Here is a 15,164-nt window from a genome sequence, read left to right on the forward strand (position 1 = left end):
ATACTGGTACTTGCCAAGAGGGGGAGTAAATTCAAAACCTGGAGCTATCTGCTTAAGTTTGTGGTCCGGACTCTGACAAGGTGTCCAATGAGGAGGATAGCCTCGATTGGGTGCACAATAAGGCAAGACTTGTCGAGCAGTGGAGTTCTCTTGACTAAAGCGTGAATTTGAGGGTCAGAGCCCCTCCATCAGCATCAGAAATGTAGTGATATTTACATCTCTGGTCCCATTTGTACCAGTGCCAGAGCCAGAACTAGCGCCTGTACTAAACTGGGACAGGGCTTCAGTGAGCATAGCACTCGAGATCTGGTTATTAGTAAGGGGATCAAGCCAATTGCCAACAGAACCATTCTTCAACCAAATGCATGGGTTAGAATTATTAATAAGGGAGAAGCATAATGCTCCATTGAGAGAAATATTAGTGGCTGAATACTGGGCAGTGTCAGGGTCTAAATTGACACAAGGCAAGCCCAATTCACAACTAGTAGAAAAGAAAACAGGCAAAACTTTAGATGTGCTATGAACAGGCAAGGGAATTGGCCATGCTTTCACTATGGCCCACAGGATTTGTTCTCTGGCCTGGATCAGCCACGGTGTTGTCAAGGTCAGCAGCAGGATCAATATCGGAGGCTTCATCTTGTTTGTTGCACCTCCTCGTTAGTCTCTCTGGAATCCACACCAGGTCTTGCTGATCCTGAGGGAAAACACAAACAACCTCTCGCCCATGCTAACACTGGGTCCGGTCCATGCCATAGACCCGTAAGGATATCTTTCCATTTTACATAGCCCTTCTGAGCAGATGCCTGAGTCTGGTGCCTATCGGCAGCAGAAAGGCCTTGAGAATCCAAATTTAAAAAATTCAGAGTAAAGAGAGCCAAGGATAGTTGTTCCTTTGGTGTTCTACCATGGCCTATTCCCCCTTTTTGTTTTAATAAACATTCTTTCAATGTGCGATGGGCTCTTTCAACTATTCCTTGTCCTTGGGGATTATAAGGCAGGCCATGGTTTAATTGGACTTCCATCTGTTTACAGAAGGAGGTAAAAGATTGAGCTGTATAAGCAGGACCATTGTCAGTCTTTAATTGCTGAGGTTTTCCCCAGGCAGCCCACGCCTCAAGGCAATGTCCAATGACATTGCGAGCCTTTTCCCCTCTCATAGGGGTGGCATGGATGATGCCTGAACAGGTATCCCACAGACACATGGACATATTTAAGAGTTCCAAATCCTGAAAAATGAGTTACGTCCATTTGCCAGATCTTCAAGGGCAATAACCCTCTGGGGTTGACCCCCAGGCTAGGGGGATGCAAAAAGGTTATACACTGTTGACAATTCAATACTATCTGTCTAGCTTCTGCTTGAGATAGCTGAAACCTTTGCTGTAAAGTTTTTGCAGATACATGGAATTGTTTGTGAAACTGCTGTGCTCGCTCCATAGAGGAAGCGAAAAATACATATTCCCCTCTAGTACAGAGATCTACGATCTCATTGCCTTTTGATAGAGGTCCAGGCAAGTAGGTATGAGCTCTAATTTGTTGTATAAAAAATTTCTGATCATGATGCCAGATCAACTTTTGCAACTCCTGTAAGAGTATGCAAACTGTACTATTAGGTTTGATAGGTCCTGCAACCTCCAGGGCCTTAACAGCATTCACAACATATGCCGAATCAGAAATCAGATTAAAGGAGAACGGGCAATTTCTAAACACTTCAAGAACAATTTTACATTCAATAATCTGGGGGGAGCCAGGCTGATATTGAAATTGCACTGGATCCTGATGCTCTATCATATAGGCTCCACAGCCCGTCTTGGATCCATCAGTGAAAATATTTGTGGCTCCAGCAATAGGAGCTGCTGCAGTCATTTTAGGAAAAATGATTGGATGTTCTTTAAAGAATGACATTAGAGGGTGTTTTGGATAATGATTATCTATTTCTCCTGAAAATCCACATCGAAGAATTGCCCAATCATCCACAGTTCCACAAAGTATCTTAACTTGTTGAGCAGTATAAGGGATTATAATCTTAATTGGTAGTCTCCCAAAATATTGAATGCATTGCTGTATCCCATTTTGAGCCAAGTCAGCAACCGCTGCAGGATAGTATTCAATAGTTTTTCCTGGGAAGGATTTAGAATAAATCCATAGTAACGGACCATCTTGCCACAGCAAAGCTGTAGGCTGGGAGAATGTTGGAAGCACACACAAAAGAATATCCATATTTTCTATTAGCCGTTTAAGGCTGGCATTTTGTAATTCTGTCTCCACTTTCTTTAAAGCTTCTCTGGCTTCAGCAGTTAACTGCCTAGGTGAATCTAATGCTGAATCACCATTGAGAATATTATACAATGGCTTCAACTCATAATTAGGTAATTTTAAATAACATCTTATCCAATTTATATCTCCCAACAACTTTTGAAAATCATTAAGAGTTTTTAAATTATCTTTTCTAATCTCTATCTTTTGTGGAATAATTGTATGAGGGAGAATCTTAGCCCCTAGATAGTTAACAACAGTGTCCTTTTGTACCTTTTCTGAGGCTATGACTAAATTATGCATCTCAAGCAATTTTACCAATTTTGTATATGCCTTATTGAGTGTTTTATCATCTTTGGCAGCCAATAAAATATCATCCATATAATGAACACATCTAATCTTTGGAAAGTCGACTCTCAAAGGAGAAATTGCTTCTGCTACAAACAACTGACACATAGTAGGACTATTGGCCATCCCCTGTGGCAACACTATCCATTCATACCTTAGATCAGGTTGTTCATGATTACAAGAGGGCAGCGTAAACGCAAAACGCCCTGAATCCTTGGCACACAAAGGTATGGAAAAGAAACAATCTTTAATATCTATAGAGATGATAGGCCATGATGCAGGTAAAGAAGTTAAAAGTGGAAGACCACGTTGTACAGGGCCCATAATTTGCATCTGCTGATTAATAGCTCTAAGATCGTGAAGCAGTCTCCATTTACCAGATTTTTTCTTAATGACAAAAATAGGAGTATTCCATGGAGATACAGAGGCTTTTATATGCCCCAGATCCAGCTGCTCCCGCACTAGAGTCCTAGCAGCTTCCAGTTTTTCAGAGAAAGTGGCCACTGAGGAACCCATACCGGCTCCTCTGTTTTCCAGGTAATAGGAATACCTCCCTCAGTGGCCCCTAGGAAAAACCCAGACCTAGATTCTTTGGTCTTGGTTGTGGGATAATAGGACTGGTACGACCCTGCAGATGTTTCCCGAGGCCTCGGCCTGGGACGTATCCCATTCGTTTCATGATACCTTGAGATGTTTCTGAATATTCATTTGTGAGTTTAAAACCCATATCCTTTAACAAATCTCTTCCCCATAGTGAAATTGGTAAGTCTAACACATAAGGTTGCATGGTCCCTGAATGATCTTCCTGATCTTTCCAAGGCAATTGTCTAGCACTCATATCAGGAGCCTTAGCATATCCTAAACCTTGTAAAGTTTGAGAAGAAACCTGTATAGGCCAGCCAGAGGGCCAATCTTTAGTGGCTATGATGCTCTTATCAGCTCCAGAATCTAGTAAGCCTAAGATTTTCTTACCATTCACTATTAACTCAAGGGTTGGACGTTGATCAAGGTCTAAAGTTAGGAAAGTTAAGTTTGATCCAGTGGAACCAAAGTTTCCCTCTCCTCTCTCTCTGGCTTGTGCTGGAAACTTGTCAAGCAAACTTGGCAAAAGCAGTAGCTGTGCTATCCTGTCTCCAAGAGAAATGGCTGTAATCCCTCTAGGAGATTCTACCATGATCTTTACTACACCCATGTAATCAGGATCTATAACTCCAGGATGTACTCGTAAACCTTTCGATGCTGCAGATGATCTTCCTATAAGCAAACCTACTGTGCCAGGCTCAAGGGGTCCTTTAAAATCAGTGTCAACAAGCTGGACCCCCATTCTGGGAGTTAATACAAGTCTGGTGGTGGAGCGTAAGTCCAGCCCCGAGGAGCCTGTAGTGGCTCTCCTCGGTCCCTCGGATGACGAAGAGAGGGCCAGGTTTCGGGACTCTGCTCCTGGTAATCCTCCATGGCCCCATATATTTGTGGGCCCTGGGGTCGTGGGCCCCATCGTCCATTTTTTGGACGGGCTCCTCCATACCCCTGAACAAGAGGCTGTCCACTGATGTCTTTTACTGATCTACAATCCTTAGCCCAATGATTTCCTTTTCTACGTCTAGGATATAAGCCAGGTTGCTTAGGGCGTGGAGCAGAGTTATTGACTTTAGTGTTTCCTCCCTCGGGGCATTGCTTTTTCAAATGCCCTTGCTTGCGGCATTTAAAGCAAGCTCCTGAACCTCCACCTTTCTTAGTTAATTGCATCACAGCAGCTGCTAGGCCAGCATTAGTCATCGGACCCCCTAACTCCCTACAGACTTTCATCCAGACTTCAAGGCCTTTACCCTTATATGGAGTTATTGCAGCCCGACACTCTTTTGTACACTGTTCATAAATCAGCTGTTTGATCAAAGGCATAGCAGCATCTGGATTCCCAAACACTCTTCCTGCAGCTTCTACCATTCTTGCCACAAAGTCTGAAAAGGGTTCCATAGGACCTTGTAATATCTTTGTAAGATTTCTACTGACCTTACCTTTGTTAGGCAGAGACCTCCAAGCCCTAATGGCTATTTGATTAATCTGATCATACACTTGAGGAGGATATCCTGTCTGTTGCTGTGCAAAACGTCCTTGACCAAGAAGCATGTCCACATCCCAATATTGATCACCAGCTGCTCAATTAATCGCACCTTGATCATTGGCAAACTCAATTTGGAAAGCTCTCCAATCCAAATATTGTCCTGGTGATAAGCAAGCTCTTACCAAATTTGTCCAATCACTGGGTGTCATACAGAAGCGACTGAGTGCTTCTACCTGGGCAATTGTAAAAGCTGCCATCACCCCATAGGTGCGTACCGATTCTGCCAGAGCTTTGACTATTTTAAAGTCTATTGGTTCATGATATCTCTGTTGGTTACCATCTGTAAAAACTGGATAAGCCAGTGGTCGAGTAATCCGAAGCTCAGTGCGAACCTTACGCCACACTTCCAGACAGAAGGTGGAGCAACCAGAACCTCCTACTTACTCTTTCGAGCAGTAGGGGGGAGGAGCGATAGGGTGGTGCCCTTGCTTTACAGTCGCCATTTAGGACGCTGTTTTTCTGATACTTTTAATGAATGTTTTTCCATGAGCTCAATAATCTCTTCCTCCTCTTCCTCCATGATGTCCTCATCCTCACATATATCCTGCTCTGATTCTGAATCCTGGTTCTTTTAACTCCTTCCTCAACCTTCCTAGAGAAGGATAGACTCGCTTCTTATCCCCTTTCGGTTTCTCCTTTGTTTTCTCACTTTCTGACTGTTCTGATCTTTCTTCTTGGAGCATTTCAAGGGCAGCCTGTCCATTTGCTATAGCTTTCTTATTTCCCCCTTTGTCCTCTAAACAGCTGTGCACCAGACGCCAAACCGGGTGAACACTCGGCTTCAACATTCCTTGCTCCCAGGCAAAATCCAGGTCTTTCCCTAATTTATCCCAACTATCCACAGTGAGATTGCCCGAGGCTGCGAACCAGGATGCAATGGTGTCGCATTCATTCAGGAACCTCTGTAATGTGGCTTTAGTTAACCTTAAATTTTTAGAATGAAGCAGCTCTTGAAGAGCCAGAAAAATTGGATGTGATTGTGACGATCCCATTGTCCTTTTGTCTTAGTTAGCGCGCTCCGAAGGTGTGCAAGTCGGATAACACCACCAGAAAACAAAAGCCCATACTGCGATGTTAAAAAGCAGCCAAATCACCACTATTATAGCGGGGTCCATTAACTTACTCTCACTCTGCAAGTTAAAGCAGAAGCAAGGTTTTTTACTTTCGGTTCGCTTTTGTTGAGAACAGTGTTGCTCCTTTCCGGAGACTTTACTGCCTCTTCCCCGAGGGCTTTGGTACTCCTTTACTGGAGACCTATCTCCTCTTTCCTGAGGACCTTGGTGCTCCTTTACTGGAGACCTATCTCCCCATTCACCTCGGACTTTATAGTTCCACTTACCTTGGGAACTTACCGGCGCCGCCCCGACTGTGAGAAGTTCTGAAGTCCCCGTACAGGCCACCACTTGCGGCGTCCACCCTTGACCAGCAAGAACGACGCCACACCGAGGAATCTTCTTCAACACAGTTTAATCGGGAGCCTCTTTGCTTTTACAGTGTATAAAGGCGGCGGCCCCGGGTCGAGGGAGACGGGGCCTGATATAGTCTACATCTACCAATCACCTAACCCTACGTGGCGCGCCAGGATAGGTTGTCTCCAAGCAGAATTAAGAGGATACATGACCTTAACCAAATTTGGAGTTGTTTACCACAGAGAGCGCTTGCCGTCGGGCTGGCGGAGGGCGGAAACCGGCGCCATCTTTTGGGTGCAGTATTCTGCAGCTCCCTACACAACTGCATTGGTAGGTTTACTATCCAGGAACTCTGGACTCTGGTGGCCATTGGCAGGTTTGGAAGAGACAAGAAAGGAACAAGGACAGGCACCACTTGGCAATGATTTCCTTGGTCTTGTTTAACCCTACAACAATCTTATCAGGCAGACACTAAAATGAGCAAGAGATCACTGTTGAAGAAGATGAGGAAGGAAGGCTGGGTCACAGGCCCAAGGTCACCCAGCTGAGAAGTGAGGGCATTTGGTTCTGGAATCTATATCAGTCCAAAGCCTGCTTTTAAAAACATTGAAAGATTTTATGTAATTCAAGGGGAGACATGCCTGTGCCACAGCACAGGTGTGGAGGTTGAGGACAACGAGCAGGAGTCTGATCTCTCCTACAACAGTGTGAGTCCTCGGAATGGAACTTGGGTTCAGACTTGGCAGCAAGTTCCTTTATTCTCTGAGCCATCTTGTCTTCCCAAAGCCTCTCCTATTAGCTGTTATGTTATACTGATTCCAAGTCTACTAAGGATTTCGAAGCTGCATCCTTGGCTATAAGCCAAACACTGGACTAAACACCTATGCAGGGCAAGATTTATCATTCCCATTTTACAGGTGAGGATTCAGAGGGCTGGCAATGCAGCTCACTTACTAGAGAGCTTATCTAGTGTACACAGAGCCCTGGGTTCCATCTCCAGAACCTATAGATTGAGTGTGGTGGTGCACACCTGCAATTCCAGCATTTGGGAGGTGGAGACAGGAGGATTACTGTTAATCACATAATTTTAGAAGTGCTACTTGTTATTTGTCCTTTTCTGGGCTTTAGGATTACATACACATATTTATTTATTTTTATATATAGAGATAAATTGTCATCCTCTGTCTTCTTCGGTCACTCATGAACATGTCTTTGTCCTAAACAGGACATTAACCTTTAGCTAGTCTGACCTATAATCAAGTTTTGGAGAACTATGACCTCAGATTATCAATAGAGTTAAAGATGCCCCAACCACACCGTCAAAATAATTTTATTTCACTGGGTCTCTGTCCTTGGAGTCTCGGGTCGATTAAAAAGAAAGTATGATTGCTTCTTTTGTCTGTTTCCAGTTCCAAATAAGAGGGGAGGAAAAGAACCACTTTGATCCAGAGTGTGGAGCTTTGTCTTGGCTGTCAGCTCTGGCCCTGTTGTCTCCTCTTATTATCAGGAATGGACACAGTTCCTTTTTTAGCTCTTAAGCGATTTAAAATACCCAAATTCTCAAAGGAATCACTTGTGACAAATCCTATAGTTTCCTCTCAGATTACTATAATGAAAATTGATGGTTTTTTTCTGTTTAGTTGACAGAATGTGTTTAGAAAAAGAGATAGTGGCATTTGTCCTGTTGCTCTAAGAGCTTTCTTTCTGAGCTGTATTTATTGGTGAGTGGTTTTCTTAGTGTGATCTAAAAATTGAATGTAAAAAGTCCTTTTTTCATGTGGCTTTGATGCACTTATAAACATTAATGAGAAATTTCTCATATTTTCTTTTATTAAAAAATGTAACCCTAAAGCAATTTTCTATTTATTTTCTTATTTTAGAGATAAAATTGAGCAGAGTGGACATGCTAGCCTGGTAGACATGCATACTTTAAGTCTGCTTGTCATGGGTTTCTGTAGGAAGAAAATGTTAGTGTAGTGAAAGGCTTGAGTGGATTATATCTAGTCTGTGTTTGGTGGGAGCTGCTTGATTTAAGGTCTAGGTTGAAGTCCTTATCCTGATTGAAGTCCTTGCGTTGATTGGAGTCAGTAACTGAAGCTCGGGCCTGAGTGTCAATTCAAACAAATCAAGTTGGATCCAGTGGACTGGAGGAGGTGTGGCTCCTTTTCTTTCCAGAGAGTTTAGGGATTACTGTCCGGCAGTTTTTATTGGCTGTGTGGAACTCAAACATAAATGTTACCAGAGAAATATTTACTTTTATATGTATGCATACTGGGAAATGCCACAATGGGAAAATAACAATTATGGGGAAATGTATACATTAAGAGAAAGAGCCAAGAAAGACAAGTGACAGTCCTCAACAATTTTCTCGTATCCTGTATTATGTCCAGCTCCACTGCTCTGGGGGTCTCCACACACTGCAGCTGCACTCCCTGCTTCGGGCTCTGCCCTTCACACTCATGCCAGGCAAGGCGGTGTCCTATTTATGATTTATTAAAGCTTGTTTGAGAATTCAGAAAGCAAAGTCACCCACATCCATGGAAGCCAGACACAAACCTTTAATCCTAGGACTCAGGATTAAGAGGTAAATGGATCTTTGTGAGCCCAAAGCCACCGAGATCTATACAAGATTGAATCAGTCTAAAAGAGAATTATAGCTCACACCTTTAATCCTAGGACTCATGAGAGGTACATAAGACAGTATCAGGCATTCAGTAGGAGGCCTCCACACTGAAGATAGGCATTCATTCTCCAGCCAGTTGAAGAGAGGGAGCAGGAGCAACTCATTCAGTCTGAGGTAGTGATAAGAGCTAGTGGCCTGCGACTTTGCTTCCCTGATCTTCAGCTTGAACCCCAATATCTGTCTCTGGGTTTTTTATTCTTGTTACACATAACTTCCGTTAGTTCCTTTATTTCTCTCTTACGTTTTTGTCTGGTAGTCCTATCCAGTGGTGAGAATGGGGTGTTAGAGTCTCCTGCTATTACTATGTGGGACTTGATGTTCAATTTAACCTTTAGTAACGTTCCTTTTACAAATGTGGGTGCCCTTGTATTTGGGGCATAGATGTTCAGAATTGAGAATTCATCTTGATGGATTTTTCCTGTGATGATAATGAAATGTCCTTCTTCATCTCTTTTGATTAATTTTAGTTTAAAGTTTATTTTGTTAGATATTAGGATAGCTACACCAGCTTGTTTCTTGGGACTATTCTATTGGAAAATCTTTTCCTATCATGGTAACTCTTTCTCACCAGCCTGGTCCCACAAGTGCGAAACCCTAAATGAACACTTCGAGACTTATATTAATTAAGAAAGTATTGCCAATGACTACGGCTTCTTATTGGCTTAATTATTAACCCATTTCTATCAATCTAAGTTTTTACACATGGTCTTATCTTACCAGAGAAAGGTCTGGGGACCTGTTACTCCTCTGATGTCCTATATGGTGAATGTTCTCTGCGTCTACCTTGCAGAATCCTCCTCATCACATAGACCCGCCTATCTTGCTGCCCTATTGGACACAGTGTTTTTTTCATCAACCAATAAGATAAACATATACAGAAGACCATTCCCAATCATTTTCCCAACCCTTTGCTCTGAGGTAGTGTCTGTCTTTGAAGTTGAGGTGTGTTTCTTATATCCAGCAGAAGGATGGATTCTGTCTTCATATCCATTCTGTTAGCCTGTGTCTTTATAGGTAAATTGAGACTGTTGATATTAAGAGATACTAATGACCAGTGATTGTTAATTCCTGTTACCTTTTGGTTTTGGTGGTGGTTGTAGTATTGTGTGTGTGCTTACCATTTTTTTAGTTTTGACAATGTGAGATCATCTATTGCCTTTGGTTTCAAGGCTTTCCTGTGTGGAGTTTTCCTTCTAGTAGTTTTTGTAGGACTGGATTTGTGGTTATGTATTATTTAAATCTGGTTGTGTCATGGAATTTAATGTTTTCTCTCCATCTATAGTGATTGAAAGCTTTGTTTGGTATAGTAGTCTGGGCTGGCTTCTGAGGTCTCTTAATATCTGCAGAACATCTGTCCAGGACCTTCTGGCTTTCAGAGTTCCCATTGAGAAGTCAGTGTAATTCTGATAGGTCTGCCTTTATATATTACTTGGACTTTTTCCTTTATAGCTCTTAATATTCTTTCTTTATTCTGGATATTTGCTGTTTTGATTATTATGTGGCAAGGGGACATTTTTGTGGTACAGTCTATTTGGTATTCCGTAAGATTCTTGCACTTTCATAGACATGTTCTTCTTTAGGTTGGGAATGCTTTCTCTAATTTTGTTTCCTGTGTCCTGCTTCCTAGAATGAGTTTAGAGTCTGGAATTTTTAAGGTCAAGATGATGCCCTTGGTGCCCATGCAACACTGCTTCTTGCTCTCTTCTCTCCCCTCCTACATTTCTGTCTTCTCTTCCTGACAACCCCCCCCCTTTTCCTTTCCCACACTCTCCCTGCCTCTATGTATCTCATGCTGAGTTCTTTTGTTGTCGTTGTTTTCCAGATAGGGTTTCTTTGTGTAGTACTCTAGCCTATCTTGGAACTCAATTTTTTAGACCAGGATGACCTTGAACTCAATAGATCTGCATGTCCTGGCCTCTTTCTCTCCATCCTAGAGTGCTGGGATGAAAGGCATGGCCCAGCTCATCACTCACTCTGCATGAGCTCTCCCAATGACAATGACTTTTCCATTAATCTTCAGTTTCCAGCACTACAGGGAAAGATGTTCTCTGAGGATTTAGTTAGGTTTGGAACACAGAGAATACAGTCATCAAAGCCCAGTTCCTTCAACAGATATTTTATTGGAGGGCACAGGGTGTAGTGAACACAACCAGGCAGGCAGGGATGGTGTAGGCAGCGAATGAGGTGGTAAGTCTAACAGAATCTCTTGGGGTTATAGTTTTTATAGTGCTTGGTATATGGAGCATTGGAGAAGCAGATGGCGGCCTGTTGGTCACAGTTGCAGATGAAGGCCTCACAGGCATTGTTTTTGTCTGCAAAGAAACAAGAAAGGAAGTTGAGTGGAGCCCCTGACCCTGCTCCCTATGATTTGTAACCAAAGACACTGGTGGACCTCCCACAGGGGCAGACTCAGGATTGAGAGAAAAAGCAAACAAAAGTACATTGTGTTGCCCAAACTTTTGAAACATATATAAAAAAATCATGACAGCACTAGGGAGACAGATGCTGGAAGATCTCAGTGAGTTCCAGGCCACCCTAGCTCACAGACCAAGTTCTAGGAAATCCAGAGTAGTTACACAGAGAAAGCCTGTGTTGAAAAACTAAAAAAAAAAATTATTTGTTGTGGGTCTGGGGAGATGGCACAGTTGGTAAAGTGGTTGCCATACAAACCTCCTGACCTAGAATGCCCAGAGGACATGAAAAAAGCAAGGTGGGCTTGGAGCATCCATAACTCTATTGAGAATTGGGGGATACAGATCCACAAAAATTGTTGGTCAGTCAGGCTAGCTAAAGGTGAGTGTTCTGTTTAGTGAGAGACCCAAACTTTAAAGACATGGTAGGGACTGAAGAAGACACTGGATGCCAACTTATTCCTATACATAAAAATAAATGAACAGGAAATATTTAATTCTAAAACCAGGAAAACTACAAATATTAACCACCACTTCTAAATTTATGTGTTTTAAGACAATCCTCCTGCCTCCACTTCCCAAGTACTGGAATTGCAGTTGTGCACCACCACACTCAATGTATGGGCTCTGGAGGTAGAACTCAGGGTTCTGAACACTAGACAAGCACTCTAGCAATTAAGCTATATTCCCAGCCACAAGAATCCTCACATGTAAAATGGGAATGATAAATCTTGCCCTGCATAGGTGTTTGGTCCAGTGTTTGGGTTATAGCCAATGATGCAGCTTTCAGTTGTTTAGTAAATATGGAATCAGTATAACACAGCAGCTAATAGGAGAGGCTTTGGGCAGGCAAGATGGCTCAGGGAATAAAAGCACTTGCTGCCAAGTCTGAAGCTGAGTTCCATCCCCAGAAGTCACATGGTTGAAGAAGAAAACAGACTCCTTCATGTTGTCCTCAGAGCTCCACACCTGTGTTATGGCACAGGCATGCCTCCCCAAGGAAAAAAATTTAAGTGTTTTTTAAAAATAGGCTTTGGACTGATGTAGATCTTTGTTCTAGATCCAAACACCATCACTTCTAAGCTGGGTAACCTTGGGCATGTGGATCAACCTTCCTCATCTTCCTCATTAGAGACCTCATCTACAGTTTAATGTCTACCTCATAAAGCTATTGTGAGGTCAAATGAGACCATGGAAATATGATTCTATATGATGCCTGTCCTTGGTACTTTCCTGCCCCTTCCAAATCTACAGAGGGCCAAGCAGAATCCAGAGGTCCTGGAGAGTAAACCAACCACTGCAGATGTCTTCATTCCCAGAACACATGTAGGAGTAGGAGCTGGTGTAGGGGTTGTCTATTAGGAGTTTGCAGGTTCTTGGCCTGATCATAGCAGTTGTCCCGAGTCCAGCAGAACCTTGGGAGAGGAAGGAACAGATGAGGGAGGAGTATGGATCCACAGGAGGTCAGTTCCCACCTGAAGTCTCTCTCAAACATGTGAGGATGATTTAAACACAATGTTCCTGAAGAAATGGCCCTGGTCCTTGAGAATCCAGGATTTCTATTAATACATATTTATTGAAAGGAACTTCTGTGTGGTGGTTCTGAAAGACCCCTGCCCCTTAGCCCTTTCTTTCTCAAGTTTGTCTCCTCTTCCTCCTGTCGGCGGCTTCCTCGATCCCACACCCCCGGCGGCTTCCACTTCCCCCGCCACCCGCCGCACGCCCAGCCCGAGAACGAGCACCAGGTGGGCTGGCCCGAGAAGGAGCAGCAGGTGGGCCAGCACGAGGGCGAGCACCAGGTGAGCCAGCACGAGAACAAACACCAAGTGAGCCGGCCTGGAGCCCTGCCCCTGAGCCCCCGCCCGATGAGAAACACTCCGTCCCAAGGTCTCCGCCCCCAAGGTCAGCCATCAGGAAGCGGAGGGGGGGAATTGAGTCTGTTGTACCAGACACCAGACACCAGACCTTGAGAATATGCTGATCTGGAATGGCTCTGTGTCTCATTTGAACCATCCAATAGAAATGATTCTGTATTTCGCCTCATTTGAAAGACTCTATGTTTCACCTCATTTGAATAACTCTGTACTTCGCCTCATTTGAATAACCCTGTATAGCGCCTCTTATACATTGACCAATGGGAATAGCTCTGTGCAATGCCTCATTAGAATTATCCAATAGAATCCCTGCTCCTAGCTTGCGCCTTTTTCCCTATATAAGGACCCCTTTCCCTTGGCTCGGGGCGCTTGGCTTTACAGAAGCTAAGTCGCCCGGGTACCCGTATCTCCAATAAAGCCTCTTGTGGTTTTGCATCCAAGTTCGTGGTCTCGCTGATTCCTGGGTGCGGGTCTCCTTCTACGAAAGTACCTCTTCGGGGGTCTTTCAGTTCCACCATTAATCCCAGTCATTGGGAAACAGTGGATGTTGGATCTTTGAGTTTGGCATAAGCCAAAAAGTGATTTTTAAACAAAGCTGCAGGAATATAGTCAAATTATAAGTTCTAAAGTTTCAATGAGTTTTTAAAGCCAAGGCTGACACTTTCTTGTGGCTGTGATGGTTGTCGTGCCCTAGTCTGGAGATAGACTTCAGCATTGCACACTATTTACATCTCACACAATCTGTTTTCAGGAACCACTAGATACAGGGTCCTCTTGACCTATTTATATGACAAGAGGGGAAAATACATGCTGGGTATGGTGGTGCAGGCTTTTAACCTCAGCACTCAGGAGGCAGAGGCTGGACATCTCTGAGTTCAAGGTCAGCATGGTCTCTAGAGAGTTCCAGGTTAAGTAGGGTTATTCAGAGATACCCGGCCTGAAAACAAACAAACAAATATAAAAAAATAAATAAATAAATAACAAAACAAAAATTATGTTGGTGAATACACATCTCCTATTTGTGCCAAATGAGATTCTCTGCTTATGTCCTGTCCCCAGCACAAGCCAGGCACTCGAGTCTCTCACAAGATCGGTCACTCACCTGTCTAACTCATACACAGGATTGTCTGAGCTTATTAAGCCACAGTAGCAGCCATAGTCATTTGTATTGGATCACAGGATGAAACCCAGAGATGGTGCAATTGAACACATTGCGGAAATGCCATACAGCTCGAGCTCTGATGCTCTGTGCTGTAGCACCTGTTGCAAGAATGCACAGCACATTCCATCAACCCAACTTGGCTTTACCAGGGGCCTGATGCCCACCTGCTAGCTTCCTTCTAACTGCTACCAGCTGCTGCATCAGGAGAGCAGTGAATAGAGGGCTTTCTCTCTCTCTCTCTCTCTCTCTCTCTCTCTCTCTCTCTCTTTCTCTCTCTCTCTCTGTGTGTGTGTGTGTGTGTCTGTGTGTCTGTGTGTCTGTGTGTCTGTGTGTGTATGCTTGTCTGCACACTGGTTCACAAGCACATACTTGGAAGTACTTGTGAATGCCATGCTACACATAAGGTGGTCAGAGGACAGCTTTAACATATTAGTGATTTCCCTCCACTATGTAGGTCTTGGAGACCAACCTCAAGTTACAAGGCCAGAGCAGAAAGGTGTCTATTTGTTTGAGACAGGGAGTTGCCCTGTAACCCAGGCTAGCTTCCAACACTGTAACAACACTCTAGCCTCAGCCTTACCAGTGGTCAGGTTATAAAGGATTATCACTCTACTGGGCTGGGCAGACTCTCCAAGATTAAGTTCTATAGACATCGCCTTTTGCCTTGCTTGCCTTCTCATTTCTCACTGTCAGGACAGACAGCTGAAACACTGTGAGCTTCCCTGTGGTCCCTGTGTTGAGGAACTGAGAACACTCTCCAGTCAGCACCCAGGGAGGGACTGACCTCTTAGTTCAATAACCCAACAATCTAACCATCTCTTGAATTTGAAAGCTGCTCCACCCCTACTGAAGCCTAGGTGAAACCCTAGCCTTAGCCAGCAGTGGGATTCACCACAGCTCTA

General features: G+C 43.7%; 1 pseudogene; it reads right to left on the bottom strand.

The window, feature by feature from the left end:
- Nucleotides 1-11,008: 11,008 nt before the first annotated feature.
- Nucleotides 11,009-14,915, bottom strand: LOC100752499 (annotated as a pseudogene).
- Between the last annotated feature and the right edge of the window lie 249 nt (nt 14,916-15,164).

The sequence above is a fragment of the Cricetulus griseus genome, chromosome 4, assembly GCF_003668045.3.
Source record: "Cricetulus griseus strain 17A/GY chromosome 4, alternate assembly CriGri-PICRH-1.0, whole genome shotgun sequence".
Classification (NCBI taxonomy): Eukaryota; Metazoa; Chordata; class Mammalia; order Rodentia; family Cricetidae; genus Cricetulus; species Cricetulus griseus.